The sequence below is a fragment of the Acanthaster planci genome, linkage group LG03 (assembly GCF_054643075.1).
Source record: "Acanthaster planci isolate LZ-2023a linkage group LG03, COTS_SCS, whole genome shotgun sequence".
In the NCBI taxonomy this organism is placed as follows: Eukaryota; Metazoa; Echinodermata; class Asteroidea; order Valvatida; family Acanthasteridae; genus Acanthaster; species Acanthaster planci.
Window position 1 is genome coordinate 22,059,132 of NC_141779.1, and position 18,475 is coordinate 22,077,606.

The following is an 18,475-nucleotide window of genomic DNA, read 5'->3' on the forward strand; positions in this document are numbered from 1 at the left end:
AGTACATGTAGCCTTTACGCTTGTACCTGCATTGTTTGATGGAGGTGGGGATGCAAGCTAGCAGGGTACTTAGGACCACCTGCTCCAGGAGGCAAGTAGCTTGTCTTTGCTCCATTTGACTGCCCAAAGAGTTAGAAAAACATGATGCCCGTAGCAGGAAGTTTTCATAGCCTAGATCTTGAGTCCGATCCCACCTGACATCCCCCCCCGTTGGTTGTGGTCTAGGATTTAAATGAGACATTTCCATCATTATGGACTTGGATTCACGAATGGAAATTGGATTGACAAGAAAGGTAGCAGATGCATGACGTGCATCATGCTGTGCCACCACTGTTTTGTGTGATAATTTGTTGGAAAAAAAATGCCCATTTTCATAAATGTGTTTGCAGTGTTTCCCAATTCCAAATACATATATACCCCGGAGAACAATGTGCCACAGAGTCATCAATACCACGGGCTCATAATGGATGCACAAAACAAGATACCAAAGCATCCATGAAACTGAAACTGAACGCTTGAAAGATAAATCAAATGCAGGAGTGATTTGGATTCAAGCTGACATTATCCAATTTAAGTAGCCCATTATGGACCTTTTGACTGTCAGGACAGAGGAGTTACCGGCACATGTGCCCGTATAGCTGGGTTGTGGGAAGTGAATGCAGGCGCACTGTGTAGATGCTGGAAAACAAGCAGACTGAGCTGGTGGTACCCCTACATGTAATTGCATTATGTTATGTGTTTTTGTTGTAGAATTGGTTAATTTGTCATGACAAACATTGATATGTTTCCCAGCTGAGGGAAGGACTATTGGTTTGTTTTGCCTCTACCAAGCGGGCAGACTCCGGATGTTTGGACGGGAAGATTTAATAGAACTTGTCAAAACGGCAGCTATTAGGCCTTTGCTAGTGCTTCATGAAAAATCAAGCTAGACAATTAAAAACAACTCAAAAGATCTGTGTTTTTCCCCCTACATATACATGAATGTTTGAGCTACAAGGTGGTGCACATGTATGTCTCCCCAAAATTTCACAAGAAGAGATTTTAATTTTCTTTAAAGACTACAAATACACCTTTCATTCTGGAATTGGAAACTTTTTATTAGTGACAGTTTGACATTAACACGACTGTAAATCCCAACTTTTTATGAGTATGTGTTTTGAAGCAATGTTGGAATGTAAATATTGCAATACACTGTTGTTATCACATACCGGCAGTTCTGGGTATTTATCTGGATGTTGGCCTGAGCAGCCTTCCCGAAAAGTTATGCAAAGAAAGCATTTAGCTCTGAATTGTAATCTTCGTTTCTCAGTTCGGCTTCTCTTTTTTTGGAGCACACTTGCCGGTACAGTTGGCCACCATTCCTTGCTTATTGTACTGTGACACTGAAATCACTGGATCGTTTTAGAGTATTACAAACAATTTTTACAAACATTACTTTTTTCTTTTTGGGGGGCTAAATGTCCCAATTTAGATTTATGCAATTTAAAGGCTATTGCACAGTATCGTTTAGTCCTCACACTGTTCAAAAATGCACAAGTGCATATAACTGCCTTGAGAGACATGTTCAGATCTAAATTGACCTGGTAAAAGGCTGCTCAAGCACAGCAAGTAAAATTATTCATTTATTATCACTTACATGTATGTGGCCTTTGGCAGGGATAGCCCATGAAAGTCCACCATCAATTTATTTCTAGTGAAGTCCTATGGTATAAAGAGGAAGGAGAAACCTATAGAGAGAAGACAATGAAGAAGTGATCAGATTCAGATGTGGGATCCAAAAAAAAAGGCAACTGTTGTCGAGGAAACCCACAGAGTCAAGTAGGGACTGAAAGCCCCAGCAATTTACATGCTGGCTTGGCAGGGATTTTGAAGTTGCAGAGGTGGAAGGTGAGAAAGTACCACAGCACCAACTTGACAACTAATAGTTGCACCAGGGTCCCGATTCAAAAGTAAAAAGTACTTAAGCTAAAGCAAGTTCTGACAAAGTAAAACAGAGTTCAACAGAGTAAGTCGTAATAACATTGCACCTTAAAAAATGAAAATAAACAAAATCAGGGAGGCCAGGTGTGTTTGTAAAAGATGATGTGTCCGGATGTTTGCACTATATTTGAAGGTCAACAAGAATGAAATGAGATGTGTTTTTACTTTAAAGGAACTCTCCCCACCCAACCCCACCCAGTTTAATAAAACTCAGAAACTTGTACTCATATGACATGTTGTAGCATCCAGGGGGAAGTATAAAAATTCCTGTGATCCAGTGGATTATATTGACTTGATAGATTTAACATAACATTCATGATAGTAACATTATCTTCAGGGAAACTTGAAGTCTCAATTCTGATTGGTCAATCCGTGGCAACAAGCAGTGTGATATAACCACATTGCACAGTTCATATCAAACCCTGTGTAATGCACTATTCTAACTCAACGTATTAGGCTAAAAGCAAGCTAAAAGCAACATGCACAACTGCAAAATTTACTTTAAATTCAAAGGTGACGAGTTTGCGCGCATAGGCCCTGATAACACTTTTTACTGCGCGTCAAGTTTGCTTGAAGATCAATTCGTTGTCACACATGCGCTTGTTGAACACAGAATAATCTAGTGTGTCTGTGTCCCTTGTTCCTTTGTCATCGGCCTCGTGGAATACGGGACACAGACGCTCTACATTATTTGGTGTTCCACTCACGCTTGTGTGATAACTAATATTATCATGGATGTAGCCAAACAGGCTTTTGGAGCTGGACCTCTAGGGGAACACAGTGAACCATAAACCAAGTTCGCCGAGGAAATGAAGTGCTGTGCAAGTGGCCCACAAAGTTAGCATGATTTATGCTCTGTGTGTGTTGGGGTAGGGTCAAGATTACTTTCCCCATGAAGCCAGCCCCAGCCTGGTCTGTCTGTTTTGCCAGGTCAAGTATCAGATGGCTGTTGACCTTTCCAAGACTCTACTGTGGTATATCATAGAGAAAGGACGGATATAGCACAGGCTGACCATGTTAATGTACATGTACAGTAGTTTATCAGTCGACATGGCTTATTAGGTAAATAAATATTGTAGGGCTGTACATGTAGATTCTGCTTAAGACAGCAGCAAGGGATCTGCACTTTTTATAGATCTTGACATGTATCAGGGAGGTCTAGTTACCTTTCTTCAATGTTACTGGAGCTGGGGATGGTCAGAGCATATTTTATGTAGTCTGACAAGCATATACCCATTACCTGCAGTTGGTTTTTAACAGGATCCCCTAGTTCATATGTAAAATCGTATTGAAATTGGAGGATTGGGGACTGTGAGAGTCAAAATAGTGTGTGTGCATAGCATTGCCTGTTGAGTGTCAATGGCAACAAATTGGATGTGTTCAGTTGAACTGGTGCTGTCTTCTGCCATAGAGGCTATACACGTGTATGCTGTGTTACCATCACAATCAGGTCAGCTGGCAGCTATGAACTGTGTCAAAGTTCAGCTAGTATAAATTGTAAAGTGCTGATCCCTCATGATGAAGATTTAACACCCCACAAACTGGGAAAAATAAATCATAATCTTGGCTGCATTGCCCACCGGATGATGTCCATGTTCACTCTATGCTTGACTGAGCAGAGCCGACTCCTAACCCCTTCCCTACCCTCCAGTCATCCCCTGACGGAAGCAGCTGTGGAAACAACAGAAGAGCCTCAGGCTTACATTCCATCAGGCATCAGGCCCTGCCCTGCCAAAAACAAGTCACACGCCTTGCAAATTTTTCTGACAAATTGACAAAACTACCTATTGTGGTTTGTGGGTAACCCCAAACCCAGGGTCCCAGGGTCCAGTGTTATTGTGTGTTTGCACTTGAAAGTGTTACATGTACACAAACTCTTTGTTTTAAAGGAAGTCTGATTGCGGCAGTGTGTCAATTTGGAGTGGCTTGTGAACGTCAGAATCAGAATTTCTTCATTCAGCTCTGAAGATGGTGCTACGTGCTGAAGCTTGTTGTTTCTCTTCAAATGTAGTGAAAGATAAAGTGGAGAGAGGGGGGGAGTTCAGGATTTTGTCCTAATTTAAAACATGAAAAGCCCTTTGCAGGGTGAGCTTTACCTAGTCGGTCTGCCCTTCCATGTTTCACAAGCTCTACGATTTCACCATGGTTTCACCAAATGTTCCGGAGCACGGCAGATATGAGGTATGAAAATAAACAGAGGGCCAAACAACAGGTGGGAGTGGACCTTACCTGCTGCCTGGGGGACTAGTGCACTTTGTGATGGATGTTCATTTTCCTTTTTGTGGTGTGGGATCACGGTGACAGGTTGAAGTGGATATGAGTCCATACATACCTTACCTCCCAGTGATCTGACCACATTAAATCAACATTGCAAGACTGCAGCATGCCTGCCTCCAATTATTTTGAAACTTTGAATGTTAGATGTGACAAATGGTGGAATTGGATATGTAAGAAAAGACATCATTTATCCTTTCTTTTGTGGGAGGGGGTGCATTCCTACTCGGCTCCATTTGTGTCAGTGTTCACAGTAAGGGAGCAAGATTTAATTAAAAGTAACTTTGATTTTAACAGCTTACATGTACATGATGTGTACAACTTCGGATCATCATTATTTTCCTGATTTTTCTTGTCTGGCAGGTACAAAGTAGGTTGATGCAAAGCACCTTGGGCCTCTTTCAGTTTAAAGTAAAATTTGCTATTTTATTGACTGCCAATTCTGTTCAGCAAAACTGTCGTGATTCTTAATCTATTAAAACTGTATCCATATAAAGTGTGCTTGATAGTTGTCAATCTGAGCACAGAGAAAAAGATCATGTTGGCCTCTTTTTAAGAGAGAGAGAGAGAGAGGTTCAAATAAACCTGTTCCGACTAATGATCAGAACCAATATACCTGTTCCAAAAAAAAATGTGTTGCCAGTTTGAAAAACCGGGTGGTCTTTTCTGTGCCCAACTGGCGAGTCTTGCAGAGTAACAATTCATACTTTCTGCAATGCCCCATATCCCAGGGAGAGGGGGGGGTTAGAATGTCCCAGGCTGGCTCCCCAGCCAATGACAAAGCCGACGTCATTGGGTAAACTCTTGCCGGATGACTGGCTCGTGTAGTATCATAGTGGTACTCGTATTGCTATTATGAGTCTGTGGGAAGCTGCCGTGGCAGAGCAGAATGTGTCCATTGGTGTGCACTGAATGAACTAGATCACATGTAGCCGGCCGACCGCAGCTTGCCAAAGCAGGGGGAGTGGCTGAAATATCAGTGGTCATTCACGGGTGCTCGTCAATCCGAATCAGTATTCTCATTCCATCTCCTGTGATCAAACTTCCCTCTGGAGTGTCATACACGTTGCAAAGACTGTTTGCTTTCTGAGATGATATTCTGACCGTGCTGATTGTGTACTGGCGCTCTCTCATCCTCCTCTGGCTTCAGGAAATTCTAGTCAGTGACTTCCACCCACATCTGACAGTGCTGGTGCCTGATTTTGCCACAGATCTTGGTTTCAAGTTTGAAAAAAAAAAAGGTTAGTTAAAATTTTGTTTCCAGTTGATAAGGAATATCAGAACTACAGAAAGTTGGATTCCCAGCTTGTTTGTGGCCATTTGGAGTTTTGTGCAAAACTAGACACTACTGGTACTAGCCCTATATCATGAGTACAGTACCTTTATGACTTTACCAGACATGCTGAAGAAACTGTCAGACCATGCCGAAAAGAAACCCACTTTTGTGAATTACTCTTTACAGTGATGTACCGATGTTGCATACTGCGACATATATTGTACTCAAACCTTTTGTATCTGAGACTTTTGTTAAAGACATGAAAGAGTTAGTGTCAGAATTGGAAGGGAAACCTAGAAGGCAGCATTGGCTCAGTGTGCTGAATGGCATTCAGATCAGAGTGCACATGTGAGATCAGTACCAAATGGAGCAATAACCCTTAAGTAACTACTGACCACCATCTTGGGATTCTGCAGTATAGCAACTTGCATTTGTCGCACTCTACCTATGTAGCACTTGATCTTCAGTGCTGAGTTTTAAAATAGCATGATGTTGTCTGCATGGCATGTGGCATTGTTCTAACTTTTTTCTGATGATCAAAAAAACAAACAAGCGACCCCCCCAAAAAATGCATATGAGTTAACTTTCTTACAAAATGCTTTTTCGGGGAAAATCTAATGCCAAAATCCCATTAACCATTGACTAAGCAACAAAGTGTATTCTCGAAAAATTTCAGCTGTATATATTCAGCAAGGTGATAGTATCAGGATTTTTCTTCCATTGACTATGTAAATGACACTAATTCAAACTAGAATTATGTTAGAAAAATTGTGGCATTCCTCAGAAGTTTTAACATCCATTAAGCCAAACCTGCGAAGTATTAAGTGCACCTCCCTCAAATTATATGTGGGAAAAAGACAAACATTTCAATTTCTTGAACTAAACAATTATTTATGTAAATAATTAGAAATTACCAAAATGATTTGAACAATAACTTTTTTTTAAAACACCTGTTTTGTCAAGAACAAGCAGTCCCATAAATTTAGACTTGCGTCTCAGAAACAGGGATAGATTTGAAACGCGTCTATTCCCGATCTCTTGGACTGAGCGGCTCTCCTGTGTCTTTCCCGTCAAGTTTTATTGCCACCTGTAACCCAAATGCAATTGATGTACGACTGTGCTGACAATCGAATGACATTTTATAACTCGTAAAAATAACAGAGTCTGATTGATGGTATCATATTGTATACAGTAGGTTGCCATGTTGGAGATAAGGCTGAAGAGAGGGACACTAATGTTGTTGTTAGCTGTGCTTAGGAATGTTACCATTCCTGTATGTTTATAGCTCTTGAGATGACTGAGCAGCATACTTTGGTGGCTTGCTCGTTCATTTATTTTGGGATTGTTTATTTTGATTTTCCTTGAGTTGTTGATTGGCGTTCTTGAGTAACCTTTCTGTGATTGGTCCGTGATTGTATTCTTGAATGATGTTACGTTCTTCTTTTCACTAAGAGGTGCACTCAAGTCAAGATGTACACAGATGAGATGATACGTTCTTAAGTTCTTACTTTATCAAATTACCGGTATTACGGTTTTGATTTCTTTTCAGGGTTAATCAAGTCAAGTTTCTTTAAGGGGTAAGGAAATGGGAAGAAGTTCTTCTAGGTATCCCTTTTTATGGATGACTTGATTTCAGGGTGTCTTTTAAATTTGTTTAAGAAAGCTGAAAAATCTGGAGTGAATTTTTTTTTGTATCACTTCTATATGAATTCTGCCATACTCATTTCACACAATTACTCTTTGTCCTGAAGTCACTGTCCCCATGCTACCACCCACGCAACCCCCGTAAATCGTGTGGTCTTTGCTAGGGCTGAGTGGTTCAGATTGGGTCAAAAATAAATCTTGTGGGTTCTGGTTGGGGTTAAACATTTGAGAACCGGAGCCACCTGCATATCACCACTCAACCTCCTGTCACACCAGAAATGACCTTCAGATTTTTGGGGGGCATGAAAAGTGTGAATATTCCCTGTTGCCATTGGAGCAATTGCACAATAAGTAAGCTTAAGGGCACTAAGGACCTGTCTCTTGAAGTGTACGAAAGTTGGAACTGTGAAGATTTTTAAAAAGAGTGTTGTCTAGATTCAAAACTAAGAAATGTGTTACCGTAAATCAGTCAATGACAGTGGCTGTACAAAATAAAAAATGTAGGCCTACAAATGACCTTGTTCTAGACTGCATTAGAAACTTGTCCCCGTACACAAACTAAGGCGAAAAGAAAAGAACTCGGTGTTGTTAACCGTGATCGTGATCGTACCACCCCTGGCAGTTTAGCCACTCTGACTGGAATGGAAAAGAAAACTGAATATAATCTGGCTAACCTTGCCAGGAGCAAGTACATCAGGATGGAATGGGCTTGGATTTCTTGCACCCTTGAGCACTTGACTTTTAACCCTGTGAGCAAACTGTTGTCCAGCAAGAGTATTCGCGCCTCCATCTTGTCAAGTGTATTGACAAGTTGCAGGTATAACCAGCATATACATTTCAAGAATATTTCTTTCCATGGAAAATGGAGCGGTTTCTTTTTTACAGATGGGAAATTCGTAAGTCATCTTTCCAATCCTTTGAACTTGTCTGTCTAAAACCCTCCACACTCATTGTCTTCATTGTAAAACACATTTGAACATGTCTATGTGCAATTTGGGCTTTATAAATGAATAGATAAATAATAATAATCAATAAATACAGATGCATTTTGACAGGCATATGCAGATTTGTCTGGATCTTCTGCCAAATCTAAATGGACTAAATCTTCAAGAGAAGTTATTACATGTGTATCAGAAGCCTGCAATTTAACACAAACTGTGTGGTAAGAATGTTTTTGCTTTGTATGCGAGATGCGAATCTCTTCAGCTGGTGGTTAATCCACAGTGAACCATATTTGTGATTTAGGTCACTGCACATTGACAAAATTGACAGGCTCTCCTAGGATCTTGAGAGCTTTATAGTACCACTTTCCATTTTCACAGGAAATCTGAGCTACTCCCAAAACAACTTTGCAGTGGGCTTACCAGTAGCCTCTTAAGCAGCAGTTACAGTATATTCTCTGAAATAAGGCTGGTTCGTGTACAATACAATAAGTCCCTGTGATACACGTACAAATGTACCTGGATCTGAAAGTGGAATGGGTAGAGAAGTAGTGAAGGTAATGTCCGTCTCTGTTGTGGGAAGAAGTCACTGCTTCACACCACTATCCTTGCCACGGAGGTATGCATAGCTACATGGACATGTACACGTACACTGAGTCTTGAGTTTCATGTTATTGTGTGTCATTTTCATGGTCATTGTACCCACATGTAGGTTGCGTGTATGTTAGATTCAGTTTCCACCTTCAAATTGCATCATATTTCAAGAAAAAGAAAGAAAAACTACTGAAAAAAAAAAAAAATCAACCGTTGCATTGCCGCGATTCAATGCTTCATTTCTCAGTTGTAAAGTATACTCTGTATCCTTGTTTGATTGTAGTGGTATTTTGACTCCTTTTCTCTTGGGTAAACAGGAGGCTGGATGTGTGCATACATGTCTATGGATACCTCAAGGTGAATTAGAATCCCCAGAATAGCCACGAGACCATGAAAGCCAAATGTAGGGACCACGTTTTTTTGTTGGAAGAAAATGGTCACATGGTTTCATCATCTAGTATTGACGGATGGAACATTAAACTGGATGTACTTCATTAACATTGGTCAGTTAAACAGGTGCATGTAGTCTTAACCACTTCCTGCTGGGGAGCCTGGTTTCGGGCACCATGGATTTATATGCAGAGCCGGGGTGCCCGGTTTCTGACAAAAGAGCTGGCCTGTGTAATAAAAGACTGTACTCGGAACAAAGGACCTGCTGCTGGGAATTGCACTCATTTTCGACTTCCATTTTTCAATGGTAATCAGCACTGTTTTGAAACAGTATACCACTGTTTTGGGCATTGCACGCCCGTGGTTTAGCACTGTAGACAAAAGTGCTGCAGGGCCCCATTGATGAGCGACACAGCGCCGCTGCTCGCTAATCCAGCTGCGTATGAAAAGACGCTACTGGCATTCACTGGAACAAAGGAAATTATGCAACACCTCACAATTCTGGGCTCTCTTTTACAGGGCTGCAGGCCCGGGCTAAATACTCAGGCATCATTGAAGGTTGCCTGTCAGAATAGAGTAGCCACCAGACAGTCGTTCGTGTTGGTGTAAACGTCCAGTAAATGAACACATGAATTTTTGAAGAATTTGAAAATGGAAAATCTTGAAAAGGTCCCGTCATCTCATCCCGCTCAAGAAAAATCCACCGGGCAGGGAGTGGTCAAAACTGCAGGTAATAGGAATTTGGGACTATTTCAAACTGTAAAGCATTGCTCACTCTAATGTGGTTTCAGCGGAAACACACACAAAGAAAGAAAGAAAAAATTTGTGTACATGTTTAAGACATACAGTTTAACTGCAAGCCTGTGGCATGTTAAGAGTCAATTGGTGCATGGAACCTTTCATTTGTTTTAATATTTAATCACTTGAAAATACTACATCCTTGACAGGTGATCACAATTTGCAGATGGAGTGAACCAGTGTGGCTCAGTCCATCGGGGATTAAAAAAAAAGCTCTCATCTTAGTTGTTGTGCTTTTATATGAAGCAATATGTGTTGAACCACATGTACATATATTCATATGCATGTATAATTTGTGTCTAAGTTAATCCATATTGCCTCGCGTTCCTGCAAATACCGGTAATACCCGCATAGCTTGCAGTGTCCAAGCAGAGATGGTGTCGGACTGTTTGATGTTTGTTGTAATATTACTCATGGTCAATTAGTAATGTGTAACAGAATAACCAAACACCTTCATTATAAAGCAGATTTTTTTTTCTTCAGATTTTTTATTTGACTTATGGGGAAATGACGTAGAGGAACTTGATCTCCCTTCAGGCCCCAGACCAGGAGAGAACCAATAAAGCCATAATACAAACAGTGCTATTAAAAGGCTGCTCCATTTGACAGGTTGGGTGTAATATCCACCAGACCCACAATAAGGGTTTCCCTATTATGAAGAGGCTGGCAAGTTTTTACACCTGTGAATGGGTTGGACAAACACAGATTTTGTATTATTGAATCGTGCTGTGGGTTGGTACTGGTCGGCTGTGTAGGTGTAGGTGGGTTTTTTTTTTAAACTTGGTGAGGTCAAGTACTCTCTTTTTTTCTTGGGAACCACTCTGCATTTTTTTTTTTTTTTACTCTGAAAGTTTGGTAGAGTGTTTAACCTCAGGGCTTTTTTTTCAGTGGGTTGGACTGTTCAGCTTTGCCAGTTTTATCATAGAAGCTTAAATTGACCAGAAAGGGTGTGTGTGCGTACTGCGATTTTTAATCCTAAAACTCGTCGGTGCCTGGAAGAAGGTCGTAAGCGCTTATGACCTTTTGCTGGGAAGGATAATCGCTGCAAATAAATTTTTTCCTGCCAAAGGACGTATGTATGCAACTGTTTTATTTTAATGAAATATAATGATTTCTTTGCAAATAGTTACAAAAAAAATTTCTTTGCAAATAGTTACAAAAAAATTTTCCAAGTTGTTTGATAAGTTATTCAAATGATGCTTTTTGTGTTGATTTTGTAGTAAATGTTATCCATTCTTACTAAATAAAGATAGTGTGTTTCTTACGCCCTTTTGACGGGAACATTTTTTCTGCCGTGATCATCCTTCCTGGCAAAAGGTCATAAGCGTGCATACGACCTTTTGCCGGGTACACGACGAACTGTAGACTGAAATTGTATGTTACAAAAATATGCTAAATGATAAAGGGATACTATCTAAGGCACTGTTTGACTTGTTTTCCATTAGTTGTGACCCTTTGTCATGTGTTAGAGAACAATCAGTTGTGTTTTATATTCATCTTTAAGGGTTTTTTTTGGCAGGAATTGACATATCTATCCACATGGTTTGCTTACATGCAATGGGGCCACCAATTGCAAAAAGAGGGCAGCTTGTATCACTGCAAAGTTTTCAGACAAGTTACAACGTGCACTTTACCTAGGCATTAAATTTCAAATAGTTCATTGATATACATAAACTTGTACATGCAGGTAAAGAAGCAATCACTATTCCTGCCAAGCCATTAAAAACAATCACTCTTTAAAATGCTAATCATCATTGATCTATCCCAGTGGGTTTCTGTGACTTTGAATAATGCAAGACGGGGACAGAGATCATCTAATGCCCAATAGCACGCTGGTCCAGTGGACATCTGGGACAAGTTATGATCTGCTGCTTCTTGTTGAAAATACTTAGCCAAGATGATGCATGCGTGAATTCACTACATAGTCGTGTCAGCAAGTGATGGATGATAATGTCTCAAGAGTCATTACTAATGTGATTGGGAAGGTATGGTTTCAGTCATTAAGGTTCCATCCAGGTTCAGAAACAGCATCCAGAGTTAGTGCAAATTGAAATGTACGGGGAGTCCTGTGTGTCTGTCTATCAACACAAGGAATAATGTGTAGTGTAGGCCTACAACTTTACCCAAAATGCAAAGGTTAACTTGCAACCAAGAAATATTCTCAGGCACTGAGCCAATCCAGACAGGTCTTTCAGTTCTACCAGAGCTGGTGTTTCTAGTTTGTGGACCGTTTGCCGTACTTACACTGTATGTACATGTGTGACATGTTGAATTTCCTTCTGAATGGTCAACAGAATATTCAAATCTTCTTGTTTATAAACATAAAACTCTCAAGGTTAGTGACGTTTAGTCTCTTCAGTTTGGGGCCTGCATGTATCGGTAAAATAACAATCCACCTCCAAACTCTATAAAACAAATCTTTTGTAGGAATGATGCTATTCACCCTTTTGTTACCCAACATTGTAAAACATTTCACATTTCATATGCAAGAGCAACAACTTTTCAAAAGACAATTTGTCATGAAGGCCTTAAGTTTCAGAATTCCTTTAATAAGTCACTCATTGGCATTCGTAGTCTTCCACTTTTTCAATCAAAATTGAAAACTTACCTCCCATCTAATTACATGTATCTCAGCTCAGATTAACTTCCTAATGGACTGCTGCGTGTACTGTACATTTTGTCTTTTCCAATCTTGTTGATTTGTATTGTAAAACCTTTACTTTGTGTCACGCCTGTTATGTGTTTTATGTATGATTCTAATTTTCCTTTTCTTACATTTTTCTTAATCTGTGTATTTATTTACCGGTATATTAAGGGGGTATCCCTACTTGACAAGCTCTGCTTTTTAGGGACCTCCTTCCACATCCTCATTTTAATGAAACTTAACCAAATAACAGATCTCAAATTATACGTACTTACAGTACATGTATTAATGTGTTGTAAGACCATGTACTGTACATGTACCTAAATACAAATTATTGCACTGCATGTAATGAGATTACTATTGAGAGATGGGGGTAAAAATGATTTTTAAAACAAGTGTTTTGTGGCCAGTCGCATAGACAATGGGAATGAATGTACAGTTGTTTGTATCCTAAAAGGAAAATCTACGCAAAATATGTACATGTATGTACCGGTACTTTTTCAAGTACAGTTAAAATCTATGCTGTTCAGATTAATTCATCTTCACAGAACCCGATTGACATTAGCTTTTCAACAGTTGATCAGTTAAGTCATTTCACCACTCAGGCATGAGTGTTCCAGTATTTATGTAAAGCTTGTAAGCAGAGTGTTTGGTAGTTATTAAAGTGACTGTGTGTACCCAGTAAACAGGCATATTATAACCTCATAATTTGGTGCAAGCCTGGTAGGTTTAATGTTGGCATAGTTCCAACCCCCTGCAGTAACAGTGCATGCAGTTATCTTTGCTGTACAGGCTGGAGTTGATCAGGCTCATCTTGACTGTGGTGTCTCCAATCATTTCCTTACTCTGCGCTCCAATTTACTCTGTCCCCCCAGGGGGGTGTTTCACTCCATCCTGTCTTAACCGGGCTGCATTTTTGAAACTCAAAGCCAGCAAACACTGGCCCCGAGATGAGATGTGGGTGGCAAATTGTTTTATATAGATGCCAGTGATTAATTAAGTGTACAAGATCCTGTGTCCTTGTCAAGTGCAATTGGATGAATCCTCAGGAGAGTGTGTAGTTTATAAGCATGGGTAGAGGCTAATCAGTGAAACCATAGGACCCATAGACTAAAGCAGAGAGTAAGGTGAAACCATGGAAAAATAATGAAACTGACCTGACAGGATACCCAGAGTCCAGTAGTGAGAGATTTGGGGCACAAAGCCTTCACCCACACTGTTAGAACTTCTCTCCTGGGAACTTGACAGACATCTCTATAATTTGTACATTTTGCATGAGGTCTGGTGCAGTTTCTATGCAGTGTTCAAGAAATCAAAGTGAAGTTTAGGGACAGGTTTTTAACTTTAGGGCCTACAGGGCAAATCTTAGTTTGCCCGCATCCTCTCAGGTCAGAAATAGGGGATCCCATCTGAAGAACCGCTTGACCTATCCTGGCACAAGTACATGCATTTGTGCTTTCTCTTCATTGATCCTGACCAGTTCACTACCCCTGTTAAAACCATTGACCAGATTGCAAGGTCCTTTACTCCATGGACTCAAGGATATAGAATTACCCTCACCTAAACTCCATGCCCTCACTCTCTTCAAACCACCTGATGTACTGTGTATATGTACCCCTACTAATAGGAATAACCACAAATTAGCTCTGGATTCCCAGATGTGCTTGCCAGTGCAGTGTACCGTGTCCTTCAATGAGTGTACCATGTTCCATAAGTCAGGAGCTCAAGGACAAACCTCCTCCTCTGGACTGACAGAGGAACTTAAAATATGTTTGTGATTTAATCCTTGTCATTGGCCTTGCCGTTTGTATTCAAATTTATTGCATGGATTGCTTTCTGCACAGTGCTTTCTTATGGTTTGTTAGCAAACCTTCCAACTCCAAGCTTACATGTAAATGGATGTGATTAGGACTCAAGCTCGTGATCCTCCTGCTCATTGCCGCATTATGAAGTAACAGTCGACCAGCGAGTGTGATTCAAAGGTCCAAAGCAATGTACCAGTATCATGAAGTCTGGCAGCATCATTATGTGCTCTGCCTTCAGACAGTTGATGCTTTTCCCGTAATTCACTCTGATCTCCAGAGAATCTACATCTGTGTGTGCTGAATGGTACTCCTACAATAATAATATCATGTCGGTTAAAGTCTTGAGTGGTTAGCACAGCAGCAATGTTGCACCATATTTCACAAACGGGTAATTACAGAAATTAGGGGTCCATTTTTTTGTGTGCCCCTGTCACGTCTGACATACGATTTTGTAAGTTTAGAACACATTTTCTAATCTCCAAGAGTGATGAATTAATGCAAATTACCTGCCAAACAAATGGTAATAGTTTGAAATCAATTTTAGTGACATTTCCATGTCAAATAACAAAGGTCAGATGTAACAGGGACAAAAAAGTCCGACTTTTGGACCCCTTAATTTCTGGAATGACCCCTTAATTTCTGGAATGACCCGAAGCCATTAAACTCTGTGAGGTGGCAAAAGTAATTTCTATTTTAAGAAAGTGATTTGAATAATTCACTTGCAAGCTCTTAACCATAATAATAAGACTCATTGCATTCATAAACTTGCCAGAACTGATAGATGCTTCAGTTGAGTTGATGCTCTTTGTAAATTTCCTGCTCTTATGTGCAGTTGTCAATCACATCTGCACTTGTGTGCTGAGATACTTTTGACGTGGACTCAAACATTAACTCGAACTCAGTCGCTGGAACTTGGCAATGGAGTCAAATACAAGCCTGTGTCTACATGAGTTTCTGAAATAAATTGTAACTGTTCTCCTCAGCATATTCTCAATTTGTTTTTCCAAGCTGAAGAGAATATGTGCAGGCCTAAGGAAGCACAGGCACTCTGTCTGTAACGGTTTATGCACAAGCATTGTTGACACGATGACATTACTGTTGAGCACCTAATGCACTTTTGCCTACTTTGTACAGCCTATTACCTCCCAGCTCCAGTAGGCGCACACAGCATCTGTTTTAATGTATGAACAGCTCACTAATTTACTATACAATTGACAATTACAGAATGAGATACAAAGTGACCATCGTCATGGCAGTAGTCCCACCACTGAGTTGCCTTGGCGAGATGGGAACGTGACCAAAGTAATTTCCGGTCCCTTTTGTCTCAACCCTAGCCAATCCCCCCCCCATCCAACACAGCACAGGCCTTCAATCCAGCCCTGATTGAGTGGGGATGCTGAAGCAGTATTCATGTGGGAAATGGAATTAGGAGAGGTGGTATATCAGCCAGGGTGTGATAGCGTAATGAGGTGTGATGGTATTGCTATGGACTCTCAAGAAGGTTGTTGTTATTGGGTGGTAAAGTGCATGATTAATACAGCATCAACATTTGAGCGTATTTTCCTAGGGGTGTTTGTTTGCTTTGTTTCCCTGTTTAGTTTTGAGTTTTAGTAAATCCTCGTAAAAGCTTTTGTGACATTGGCCAGCTTATTTAGATTTAGAACGATGAGTTAGCAACATGGGTGTGACCAGAAGATTGCCAGTGTAGAAACTGACGATGTGCCAGAATGCAAAGTTTGAGTGGGAATGGACGAGCAGGTAGAGGAGGCTGAATCTCACCCAAGAGCTTGGGCATTGTTCAAAGTGACTGGTACTTGAAAACAGGTGACAGCAGGGGGCAGTATTCATGGTGGCTTCTTTGGCCAACAGTTGCACTTGTTTTGGCAATAAAAATCGCAGAGCAAGGAAACTTTTGCAAACAGATTGGTTACACTTTTCCAACCCCTTCTCAGCAGTACTCCTCCTGGTTAGCAATATTGAAGCATCCTGATTGGATATCATTCATGCTTCTTTGTTTCCTTGCCAGTCGGTAAATTTTCTTTTCGGTTGCTATTCAGTTTTCAATTAAATTGAGGAGTAACTCTTGAAATCCTACCCCTTTATTAATTTTCATTTCCTTTTTAGTGTCTTCCTTATTTTCCCCCCTTTCCTCATTTTTTTTTTCAGTGCCATGTATTCATTTGCCATTTGTTCAGTTATCCTCGAACATTCACTCATTTATTGCTGCTCATGATTTGGTGCCCCACCCTAACAAACTGAGCCAGAAGTGACCAAGGCCACTTCTGCACAACCAAAATCAGTGGCAACCCTCAACATTGTTTCATGCTGATATTGCCTGTTTTCATTTCAGGATGACAAATTGAGTGGCACAGTGAAAAACAAACAAAACAAAGAACAACAACAACAACAGCAACAGTGACAACAAAGCTCAGTTTGCTCTGAACAAAGTCCTACCAAATTGTAACTGTAGACTCAAACATCGGAGCGTTATCGGTCCTGATTCCTGACTGTCCATTCTATTCAAACCTACACACGCTGGATCTGTTAGAGATTCAGTTGCCAGGGAAATGTCCCTGACAGTCACTCTTCCATTGCTAATAGATGTTCGAAGAGGGTGTGGGTGTGTTTGTGTGATCGTCAGAAAGCAGGGATGGTGCAAACAAGATCCATCTTGCATCTGTGGGTGCTCGAAACATGTCAAAAAACTTCATGGATTATTTCCTTCAAACCCCCTCTGACTAGTCATATAATTCGTAAAGCCACTTGTATTACTGCCAGCCCGCATATGCACTCACAGTTTGCGTGGATTGACCTCTCGTATGGCATGGTAATGGGCAGGGTGGCCTCCTTCTGGCCTTGAGTTGTTTTTGTTGAGTATCTATTGAGTGTAGCTGCTTTCGCCTATTATTTCGTAATGACATCCTTCCATTCATCCGCAAAGATCACTGATGCGTATTGTGTCCTAATGGATAATTCAATTTCAGCCCATCGGATAGTATTTGTGTGTTGGTTACATTCTGGCTCACCAGGCGTGCTTAAAATTTGTATTGAATGTCAGCTTTTAACTTTTGAGCTAAAAATCATTATGCTTGAACTAATTTCTGTGTGGTTTGTAATAGATTTCATATTTAAATAACGTCCTTCCCAGCTTTCTGTAGACTAGTTAACAACCAGCAACCAGAAACAACAAACAGAACAAAATCTCCCCCCCCCCATCAGTGGATCTCATTTTTTAGAAGGGGTTCAGTGAGAAATACCCGCAATGAGACACTCTGGATGGGCTGTTCTTGCAGTTGAAGGGCACATTTGTTTGAGGAGGCTTAGTCCCACCGAGTGATGGAATGAGCACCACTTGAAAACCGGAGGCGGAGAAAGGGGATCCAGTTTACAAGATGAGCTTTGATTTATTGTTGATGTCCAACACTCTTGAAGAAGAAAATTCTGCACCCGAGGAAGAAATAACCCCCACAGCCTGAAGTAATCAAAGCAGTTACTGCATTTCCACATATGTTGTACATTGTACATCGTTTGCACAGAAAACATGCACATGTGTAGCAGCTTATGTTATATTGCAACAGCAGTGTCACCACACTCAACATGACAGTTTTAAAATTTCTACATGCCCCCTACAAATCAAGAAATACAATTACTTTGAGGGTTTCCCGGTAGTCGGTGAACTGCACTACTTTGCCATCTGCAGTCAGTTCCTGTCTAAGCCATGCTCACACATCAAAAAATGGGAAAAACCGACATCAAAATGTACCCTGTCTGTGCTCCCCAACCAGCTTCCCTGAAAGCCAGGGGGAATGTGTTTAATCTGCGGTTTATCAGGCCAGAGAAAAAAAAAATTCCCCTAAATGTACGTACAGGCAATGTGAACTTCACTTATTGTGGCACAAAGTATAGTTGATACTGCAAGGAGCAATCATGGGTAATGGCTAATCATACCCTGAGGAGGGCGTGGCTCCTATCCCCTCCCCCCATTCCGTTCATTCTGTCATTCAGCCGCTGGAATTATATGTACAGTATGTGGTGTTAGTGGAGTGTTGGTAATACCAGCTGTATCCCATTTGAGTTCTAAAAATGACAGATTTCCCTGAAGGTTAATCAAAGAAGGTTGCTTGACAGT

The 18,475-nt window shown here is 40.6% G+C and overlaps 1 protein-coding gene across 5 annotated transcripts in view; it reads left to right on the plus strand.

The window, feature by feature from the left end:
- LOC147799728 (excitatory amino acid transporter-like) overlaps positions 1-18,475 on the plus strand; it is a 97,678-nt gene that overhangs the window by 48,030 nt on the left and 31,173 nt on the right. For 3 of the 5 annotated variants that reach the window (XM_087134114.1, XM_087134111.1, XM_087134110.1), the window contains one exon: positions 5,405-5,495. The exons of the other annotated variants lie outside the window; for them this stretch is intronic. The gene's annotated coding sequence lies outside the window, so the exon portion shown is untranslated. The remainder of the gene's footprint in view (positions 1-5,404; positions 5,496-18,475) is intronic. 5 annotated transcript variants of the gene reach the window in all.